At 33.5% G+C, this 10,856-nt stretch overlaps 1 long non-coding RNA gene across 1 annotated transcript; it reads right to left on the reverse strand.

Moving 5' to 3' along the window:
* Positions 1 to 204: 204 nt before the first annotated feature.
* On the reverse strand, positions 205 to 3,606 carry LOC120191279. Its single transcript, XR_005522679.1, has 3 exons — positions 3,464 to 3,606; positions 3,240 to 3,327; positions 205 to 302 (listed from the first exon to the last, which is right to left on the reverse strand). It is a non-coding gene; the product is annotated as an uncharacterized LOC120191279 (long non-coding RNA).
* Positions 3,607 to 10,856: the final 7,250 nt, after the last annotated feature.

A 10,856-nucleotide genomic window follows, 5' to 3' on the forward strand; every position in this document is an offset into this window, starting at 1 on the left:
AATCATATGGATTTGATCCAAATTTATTTATACCTAACAAAAATATATTATAAGAAACTAGATTCATATTACGTTTAAGCTTTTACCTAAAGCTAAAGTTCATATTACGTTTAAGTTTTTACCTAAACTAAAGTGGATGTAATTTATGTCTATATACTATTAAGAATTTATGTCATATATCATATATTTGAAAAACGTACCTCGTTTCTTTTTTTGATCAATGATATGCCAGGTTCAATGGTCGATCCTCGTATTAGAGAAAATTTCAACCAAATGTGCAGGTGGACTCCAGTAAGACGAACCTGTCAGAAATATTACAACTACAAAGATTCAGAAAAATAGTTTCAGTCTAGACAAAGCAAAATTATTTGTTACGGACGCCATCAATCAACGTTAGGTAAATCCAACAAGGATCAAGGGTCACGTGAAGGAAGGACTACATGCTTGATGTTTGAGGATATTCGTATCAAAAGCATAGGAGGAAGGAGATTCTTGATCGAAACCGAAGATCTGGATTTGCTAGAGGTTGTGAAAGAGCAAAATTGGGCATATCTCAAAGAAAGTTTTACACGAAATTGAGCCATGATCAAAGTCTTTTCATCCAACAGAGAGAATAACCCGGATACAAGCCATTGGGATTCCATTACACTGTCGGAACCATACTACTTTTAAAATAATTGCTGAACAGTGGGGAGAATTAATCACATTGGGAGAAAATGCAACTCAATTTATGGATTGTAAGGTGTGTCTCCTTGTATTTACGAATCAAATGGAAAATATAGACCAAACGCTAGAAAGGGAAGCGAGGAATGTTTGTTGTATGATCAGAATTAAGGAAATAAACGGGAACTACTTGTGCAATCAAATCGAAGGAACAAATAAGCAAATTAACAAGAAAGAAACTTGCTAAAAAAATGAAAGCTCATATGAATCTTCTTCGATCTAGGTTAGTGCAAACTCATAAATATGGTTTTCAGGGTAAAAAACAAGTAGCATATTTTATAAAGAACTAACTAAAGGTTTCGAACTTTAATCTAGTCAAAAACTCAATTTTAACTAAGTAGTACCGATACTGCTAAGGCAGTACCGATACCATGAAAATAGAACCTCAAAACGGTATTGATACCTTCAACTAGTATCGATACTACTCAATTTTAACTCTGAATTTTTTATGTTGTGGCCTAGGAAAGTATTTTTAATCCTTGAACGAATTTATGCCATAAATTTGCATTACAACGTACACACGGTTAACCCTCAACTATTGCATGGTTCCATTAAAATTTGCATTAGAATGTGGTATTTGACTGAGAAGTGCATAATCAACCAAGAGAGGTACCATAGATAGAACATTGCTTGGTAGCATAATATAGTGTCTTCAATTTACACTGAAGATGTCAATTCACACCGAAGAAGTCCTAAAATATCAAAATGTAGTTTTCCTAAATGAAGCTGTCGGAATTCTAGATGTGAAAGTTGTGAGGGCAATGAAGCTTAAAGAGAAATATCTCCTTGGAAAATCTAATCCATACGTGAAACTAAAACTAAAAAATGAGGCTTTAACACATAAGTAAAAACTCCTAACTGTAGTGGTAACTGCTTACTATTATATGATAAATTTATCGATGATATGATTATCACATAGGAATCTCATCAGTACCCTTAACAGCTGAAAAATTGGATGTGCAAGGCTTTAGAATTTATTGCATTACTAGTGAACCTAAGGCAAAATCTAAGAAGAAGAATCGAAAGAAAGACAAGTTTAAGTCTCTCAAGAAGGGATCTTTAAATTCTCAAGAAAGCCACATGTGTTGTTATGGCACCCCGGTCTAGCCTTGGCGGAGCATGTGTGGCAATAGTGACCGTTAGCTCGAGCACATTGAGTCGAACGGCACCGAGGGGCACGGTACGTCGATGAAATATAACTTTTATCACAAGTGATCCATAGTAACCTTCCATTCAAGTCCACAACAAATGGGACTTTCAGTGAAGGAGTTCGCTTGTATATGTTGGCCACATAAAGGTTGGTCTTTTGATCTCTTTGCACCGGCAAAACAAACCTATTCGGCTTCAGAGTCGTTAGAGATTCCGATAAAAGGTAGAAAGAAGAAAAGGAAAGGAAAATGAGAAGGAAATGATGGAAAGAAGCCATGAATGCCTCACATGGTGTAAGAAAGGCTAAGCGGTGCGGAGATGAAGGGGGAAATTTGAGTTATTTTATAGGCAAAATATTGTTGTTAAAATGTAGTCTTTATCTTTTTTGTAATCTCAGCATTGTTCATGTGACAATTTTGGGATTATAAGCATTTGGGAAGTACAGAGGGAGGCTTTGAAAATCTAAGTTTGGCAAAATTCAGGCTAAAAGATGAACATCAAAGCAAATGAACAAAATTGAATTGGTAAGTGTGAACTGTGAAAGCCACTTGGCAATGGCTAAGTTATCACCAGACATTAATTTTATTTTGTTGCCATCAACTCATTCTATCACTTCATGGCCTTGGCTTGGTCTTGGGCTGGAATTAAGACAAAATCAACAAACCAAGCCTTGTTAACCGTGGCAACAAAAGATCAGATCAAAGAGAATGGACTCTCGGTTGAAGGAGAAAATCAACAAATGATCAAACCAAGCATTGTTAACAGCACACTCAGAAAAGCATAACCAACAAGCCTAACTAAAATTTTAAGTCTCAAGAATCAATTTCTATGACACCGACCCATAAGCTAGGTAAACATAAAAAAACTCTATATGGTACTAGTACAATTTAAAAACATGGAGGTCCTTTGGCATCAGAATTTCTCGTGAACTTCTACAAGCCTGAAGCTGGTACTCTCAATGCTCAACCAGACAAAGGGCTTAGCTAGTGTTGTACTTTTCAGCCAAAATCAGATATAATCACCTTTGTGTAGCTTGTTAATTCAGTTGCTAGTAAACTAATAAACCAAAATCATAACTAGAACAAAATTCTGAAGCAAAAGCAGAACCACAAAGCCATTAATGGGAAGTTCATGTCTGTTTTCTACTGAAAATGGGTCTATGCCCAAATCACGTATTATTCTACTGCTATAACCTGGATTGCTTTCGACATGAAGCTAGAAAAAACCAGAATACCTACATAATCTCAAGGCTCTAAACAAGGAAAAAGAAGAAGTCAAATATTTTTTTAGAATTTTAAAAGACAAATATTTTTTATATGTGTTGCAATCTTGCCATAGATAAAAAGAAAAATAACACATTTTCAAACCTGATTACCACCACTCTGAAGAGCTTCAACTTCATGTGAAGTGAACTTTGACACCGATACACACTTTACACGATGAGTATACTCACGACTGCAACACAAATTAATTTGAATGTGAATGAACACCAGCATAAGGAGAAAAGGGTAAAATTAAAAGGCTCGATGAGTCGATTCTGTGATGTAGTATTAGAAAGAGGAGGAAGAGCATTAGGGATTCGAAATATTACCTTCGAATCGTAGAGCTCCCCACTTTATTTTACTGGTACAAAATCTGCTGATTTTGTTGTGGGATGAGTAATTGTTGCTGGTGAGAAGAAAATGGTGATAGTTGATCGGAGAATGAAGGAGATCAAAGGCAAAGAAGGGCAAGTTGTTGGTTCCTAAAATGAATTCCCGGTTTTTCCATGGTAAGTTGGTTTTACGGGAATGAAGGAGATCAAATGTAATTCCATTTACCAAAGGCTTTTACGGAAGGGAATGTCTCAGGAAAGGCGGGTTAATATATGGTTAATATATAACATTACCGGATACATTAAAATGTATTTAATAAATTTGGTTTAGCGGTACCTATTATGTTGACAACTAATAATGTTTTAGATAGAAAATATGAAAAATTATTAAAAAATTTGGTAACCGGTAAACTTCGGTTATCGGTAAGTATCTATCCTTTTTATAAAAGTGTCCATACTTTTAACATATCAAGTAAATTTTACCGGTTTTGTCATAATGAATCTGGTTTTGTCATATTTTTACCTGTTATATTGTAAATTATCTATCCTTTTTATAAAAGTGTCCATACTTATTTCACTGTGAAAATATATTTATTATTATCTTTAGTTAATATTGTTAAATTTAAAATCTAAATAATATTTTATAAAATATCAAAACAATCAAATAATTTTTTGTGTAAATGAAATTATTAAATTAATATTGTAGGTGGAAAACATAAAACACTATTAAAAAAATTGAAACATAAATTACATAACTTTCAAAAAAGTATATATCATTTTTATAAAAGTGTTCATACTTATTTCACTGTTGAAAACATATTTATTATTATATTTGGTTAATATTGTTAAATTTAAATTCTAAATAATATTTTATAAAATATCAAAACAATCAAATAATATTTTGTGTAAATTAAATTATTAAATTAATATTGTAAGTGAAAAACATGAAACACTATTAAATAAATTGAAACATAAATTACATAACTTTAAAAAAAGTATATATCATTTTTATAAAAGTGTCCATACTTATAAAAGTAGGTCTAAGTCATGAAGAAATATTAAAAAATTGTGCTACCGGTTCGTGTCGATCCAAATTAAAAATGTGTCGATCCAAAACGATATAACAGGTAAAACTATGACAAAACCGGTATAGAAATGATAAAACCGGTCAAGCGCTACCGGATACATTTAAAGTGTCGGTACTTTAATATAAGGATCGACACTTCGTGAATTTAAAAGAGAAGCAGTTTTAAATCCTATAAAGTGTCGATACTTTTAAAAAATGTATCGATCCAAAACGATATACCAGGTAAAAATATGATAAAACCGGTAAAAAAATGATAAAACCGGTAAAACGTTACCGGATATATTAAAAGTTTCGATACTTTATATAAGGATCGACACTTTGTGAATTTAAAAGAGAAGCAGTTATAGCGCCTATAATGTGTCGATACTTTAAAAAAATATATCGATCCACAACGATATAACAGGTAAAAATATGATAAAACCGGTATCAAAATGATAAAACCGGTAAAATGATACCGGATATATTGAAAGTGTCGATACTTTCGTAAGTACGTGTAATAAATTATCGACACTTTCAAAGAAATAGGTAATTATCCTTTCGAAAGTATCGACACCTGACATAAAAGTATCGACACTTTTGTATTTGTATCGATTAAATATAAATAACATATCCGATGAAAATATAAAGGCCATAGCTAAATATCCTCTGAAAAAAGATAGAACGGACGAGTTTTTGAAATCGAAGCGTAATTGTTGCTGCATTTCAGAAGGCGTTTCTAAAGCGAAGTTTGTTTGTTTGTTGCTGCAGTCGAATCGAAAAGTATGTTGTCGAAACCCTAATTTTTTATTATTACAGTAATCGCGATAGGGTTTTTTATGTGTTGTTTGGGGTTTTGGAGTAAGGAAGCATTTGGGACCGATTGCAGGTAGAAATAGATATTCAAGGAAAAATATAAATGTCGATACTTTTATTAAATATTATAGGTAGAAAATGATATTATAGGTTGTATAAATGTGCCGACACATTTTGGTGTGACCATTCAAATTCTTTTGAAGAAAACCGTTTTACCACAAGAGTGGTTATCTATATTTGTATATTGAATAAAGTGTATGTAACAAAATAATTTGATTTGCGTAAACTGATATATGAAGGAAAAATGGAGTCAATGGGTTGGAAAATTGTTGGTGGAGCAGATGACTTTGAAATTGAGGCCGAGACTTGAAAGCAACCAAAGGGTGGATATATGTACTTCTAGTAAGTATCAATGTCCTTTTGTTATTATTGTTGAAATGGTAATTGGATTAAAGTATCGATAAACTTTAAATTGATTACAAATTTTAAATGTTAACAGTATGGCCGAATGCAAAAGGATGAAGGGAGATGGCACACAGAGCGGTTCGGTATGTAAAATGAAATTGACATTGAGTAGTATTAGTATTTAGTGTTAATGTATTGATTAAGAAACGTTTATGTTTAATATTAGGTGAAAAAAGATGTGAGGTCCAAATGGAATTCAATGAGTGATGCTGAAAAGGAACCTTACATCACACAGTCAAGGAATGATAGTAAAGAATACAAAGAACGGAGGAAAGCACATGAAAATAAGGTATTCATTAAACTTGTAAATACGTTGATACAAAATATATAAGAACTATAACATTATATATTGTTAAAAAATGTAGGAAGTGTCGACAAGATGCAGCATTAAAAGGGTGAATTTATTAATTAAACACTTTAAGGAGAAGGGTCAGTTGAATGTGCTGGGAGAAATAGGTTTTGGATCGTTGATCGGAGTAAGGGATCGACCTATTCGGAGGGAATTGTGTCGATCCTTGATGGCACAATTTGACGTCAGTCAATGTATGGCTAAGTATGGTGATTATTCATTCCCTCTGGGGGTATCGACTGCTGCAGCCGTCTTGGGGGTACAAAACAAAGGCAAAAGTGTTATAGAAGTCTGTAGGAGTAAGAACTGGAAAGCACTTGCCTCCAAATATGGTTTGAATCATAAGGTGACATATGCTGAAGTTGAAGAGGATATCAAAAGTGGATCTTACTGGGGGGATGAGCTGAAGGCCCGAGTTCTATTGTACCTTGTCGGGATATTTCTTTGTCCAACGGGTGATACGTCAACGAACAAGGAATATATGAAGCTCATTTGCGATGAAGGCTTGAAGGGTGAATTCAATTGGGCTGAATATATCCATTCGAGATTGATTGAATCAATAATCACCTTTAAAAAGGGCAGCCAGAGATACCTCAAAGGGTGCATAGCAATCTTAGAGGTAAATGAGTTGAATCACTTTTTTGTTTTTTATATAAAAATAAATTTTATTATAAATGCAGGTTGCACTGTTCGATTTTTGGTCAGGCTGTGAGGCAGTGCCGGCTTATGAAAGAACCGGAGTGACACGCATCCGTGCATGGGGGAAGGAAGAGGTGGTTAGAGTGATGGTGAAGTTGAAGTTGGATAGAGGGAAGAAGCAAGAAATGGTAATAAATGTAATTAAATAATATTAAGAATATAATCAATGTCTTAATATTGTAATTTAATTTTGAAGGTTATTGGCAAGGATGTAGAGGAGGCAGTGGAGGCAGAGGAGAATAAAGGAGGGATGGTTGTATTGGGGGATGACGGTGAGTGGGACGACGGTGAGGGAAAACATAGTAACTTCGACATTTTGATGTCTGAATTGGCTGATATCAAAAAAAACCAATTTGAAATCATGCAAAGACAATCAAGAGTCGAAGAGAAACTTGATCGAGTCGTAGAGAAACTCGAGAGAGTCGAAGATACACTTGAGAGGCATAAGGGGGTAGTGGAAGGAAAAATAGATGGAGTGGTGAAAGAAGTAGAGGTGTTGAGGGGTGAAGTGGTGAAAGAAGTTGGGGTGTTAAGGGGTGATATTAAGATGGTGACGGGAGAAAAAATTGAGGGAGTGGTGAAGGAGGTTGTGGATTTGAGGAGTGAACTTACGGGGGTGAAGGGGGTGGTTGATAAATACTCGGATGAAGGAGCTCAATTGAAGGGTGAAATAAAAGAGATGAAGAGCTATGTAGAAAAAAAGTACGATTAACTGAAAAAATATGAAGAAGAAAAGAGGGAGGAGGAAGAAGAAGAGATGGAAGAAATGAGGCGGAAGGAAGTTGATGTCATTTATACACCGGAGAGTGTTATAGCAGCAGTTTTGGATTCGGAATATCCTGCACCCCAGAAGAAGAAGCAGAAGGTAAGTTTAATAAAAGAATACTTAATTTGATTTTTATTATGTTGTTGTGACAAAAATTTGTATGCAAAATTGTAGGTTGAAAAAGCGGATATTCCAAGCGGAATTGATGACATCGAAGCTGCAATTTGTGATTATTTATGGAATAGCGAGTTAGAATCGGGGTAAGTGAAATATATTGTTTTGTGAGTGATATTTAAATATTTCATGACAACATATTAATCCTAATGATTCATACAGATATTCTGTAATCTCAATGGGAAATCAATTCGCTACTGTATACGACGTTGCAACGTTGAAGCCTACGGAATGGGTTGGCGGTGTGGTAAGTAGAAAGTAGAAAATGTTAAAACTTATTGAATATGTTCCGATTGTGTAATTAATTTTGTTAGGTTATCGATTTGCTCGCCTGGACCATATGCTACGATTCTCAAAAGTCACTCCGGAGGATTGGCTACCTTCCATACCTCTTAGTGGTGAGTTAAATTAATAAATATTGAAAAGTAGTGTTATAGACGGTAAATTAATAATGTTTGTTGTGTAATTACAGCAACAGGCGTTGGATGCCAACAACAAAGAAAGTGTTGAGAGTATTTCTACCTTCTGGGGTGTCATATTGGATAACTATGTGAAATTCACCGACTGTAAGAAGATAAGACACCATACCAATTGCAAATGATGTTTTCGGATATAGAATGTTGAATTTTGTCAAATTGGGTGTGAAATTTGTTGCAGATCATGATCACAATAAACTACCATAATTCACATTGGTATCTGTTGGTGTTGGATATGGTAGATCGTGTTGTAACAATATATGATAGTATGTTTACAACTGAAGCAGCTAAACAGAGAGTGAAGGATGCTAAGAGATTGGTATGTATGTATGTATGAAAGGACATTATGTAAATTATAATGCATAATTTTTTTGGTGCATAACTTCTTCTATTTTAATGCAGATTAAAATATTAGATTCTTATAATAAGAAACGCATTTGGGTTGAGTCCTGTGGATCTCTAGGAAAGTATCCCTTGAAAAATTTCAAATTTGTGGAGCATAAGAAGAATAAGCAATTGAATGGGTATGAGATGTTATCACAAATAGAAAGCTTAATTTATGCAGTATTCATCATAATTGACATGTGTGGTTTTCAAATTTTGTAACAGATATGATTGTGGCATGTATGTGATGATGTGGATGGAATCGATCGGTTCTACAGGGGCAACTGGTGATTTTGTAAGTGGATAGAAAAAATCGTTTGTGGTAAAATTGTTAAAAGTCGTAGATTGAATGCTGTAGTTGACAATACTTAACGTTCTGACAATTTGAATATAAGTTGTTGGAGACTGGGATCGATCGCGAATATTAAACGATCTCGTAAGCCACAATCAAAATGAACGAAGACAGGAGATAACAAAAGCTGCAATATTACATAAGAATAACAAAAGGATGCAATGATGTAAATGTAGGGTTAATTTTGTATAAGATTTATAATTTTGTATACGATTTATATTTTTGTATGTGAATATAATTATGAATGAGATGAGAAAAGTTAGCAGTATGTTGTTGTACATGTTTCTTATACACATTAAGGGTCATGTTGATACTTTGAAGTAAAAGGCAAATTTACAATATGGATACAGGGTGCACCCATAAAGTGTCGATCCATATATAAAAAGTGTCAATCCCAAAAACATCGAAAACCAAAAGTATAATGTAATATGTAATTTTTCAATCTAACCGGTACAAGTCTACCGGTTTTATGAAAAAATATGTCTAAATAATGTGTCGACACTAATATAGTTTGTGTCGATATTTCTTTTCCAGAATTAATGGAAAACAGGGTGCACCCATAAAGTGTCGATCCATATATAAAAAGTGTCGATCCCAAAATCATCGAACCCAAAAGTATAAGTAATTTTTCAATCTAACCGGTACAATTATACCGGTTTTATGAGAGAATATGTCTAAATAATGTGTCGACACTAATATAGTTTGTGTCGATATTTTTTTTCCAGAATGAATGGAAAACAGGGTGCACCCATAAAGTGTCGATCCATATATAAAAAGTGTCGATCCCAAAATCATCGAACCCAAAAGTATAATGTAATATGTAATTTTTCAATATAACCGGTACAATTATACCGGTTTTATGAGATAATATGTATAAATAATGTGTCGACACTAATATAGTTTGTGTCGATATTTTTTTTCCAGAATGAATGGAAAACAGGGTGCACCCATAAAGTGTCGATCCATATATAAAAAGTGTCGATCCCAAAATCATCGAACCCAAAAGTATAATGTAATATGTAATTTTTCAATCTAACCGGTACAATTATACCGGTTTTATGAGATAATATGTATAAATAATGTGTCGACACTAATATAGTTTGTGTCGATATTTTTTTTCCATAATGAATGGAAAACAGGGTACACCCATAAAGTGTCGATCCATATATAAAAAGTGTCGATCCCAAAATCATCGAACCCAAAAGTATAATGTAATATGTAATTTTTCAATCTAACCGGTACAATTATACCGGTTTTATGAGATAATATGTATAAATAATGTGTCGACACTAATATAGTTTGTGTCGATATTTTTTTTCCAGAATGAATGGAAAACAGGGTGCACCCATAAAGTGTCGATCCATATATAAAAAGTGTCGATCCTAAAATCATCGAACCCAAAAGTATAATGTAATATGTAATTTTTCAATCTAACCGGTACAATTGTACCGGTTTTATGAGATAATATGTATAAATAATGTGTCGACACTAATATAGTTTGTGTCGATATTTTTTTTCCATAATGAATGGAAAACAGGGTGCACCCATAAAGTGTCGATCTATATATAAAAAGTGTCGATCCCAAAATCATCGAACCCAAAAGTATAATGTAATATGTAATTTTTCAACCTAACCGGTACAATTATATCGGTTTTATGAGATAATATGTATAAATAATGTGTCGACACTAATATAGTTTGTGTCGATACTAATTTAAATATCAAGTGTTTTTCCACTGTTTACGATATATAGTACTCTTAATCGAGAAACCTTAAACATAAAGGCAAGCAGGCAGATCTTCCTCTTTCTTCTACCGTTATCATAAGTGACGATCAGATATTCAGGT

Source organism: Hibiscus syriacus, unplaced genomic scaffold (assembly GCF_006381635.1).
Source record: "Hibiscus syriacus cultivar Baekdansim isolate YM2019G1 unplaced genomic scaffold, ASM638163v2 tig00116965_pilon, whole genome shotgun sequence".
Lineage (NCBI taxonomy): Eukaryota > Viridiplantae > Streptophyta > Magnoliopsida > Malvales > Malvaceae > Hibiscus > Hibiscus syriacus.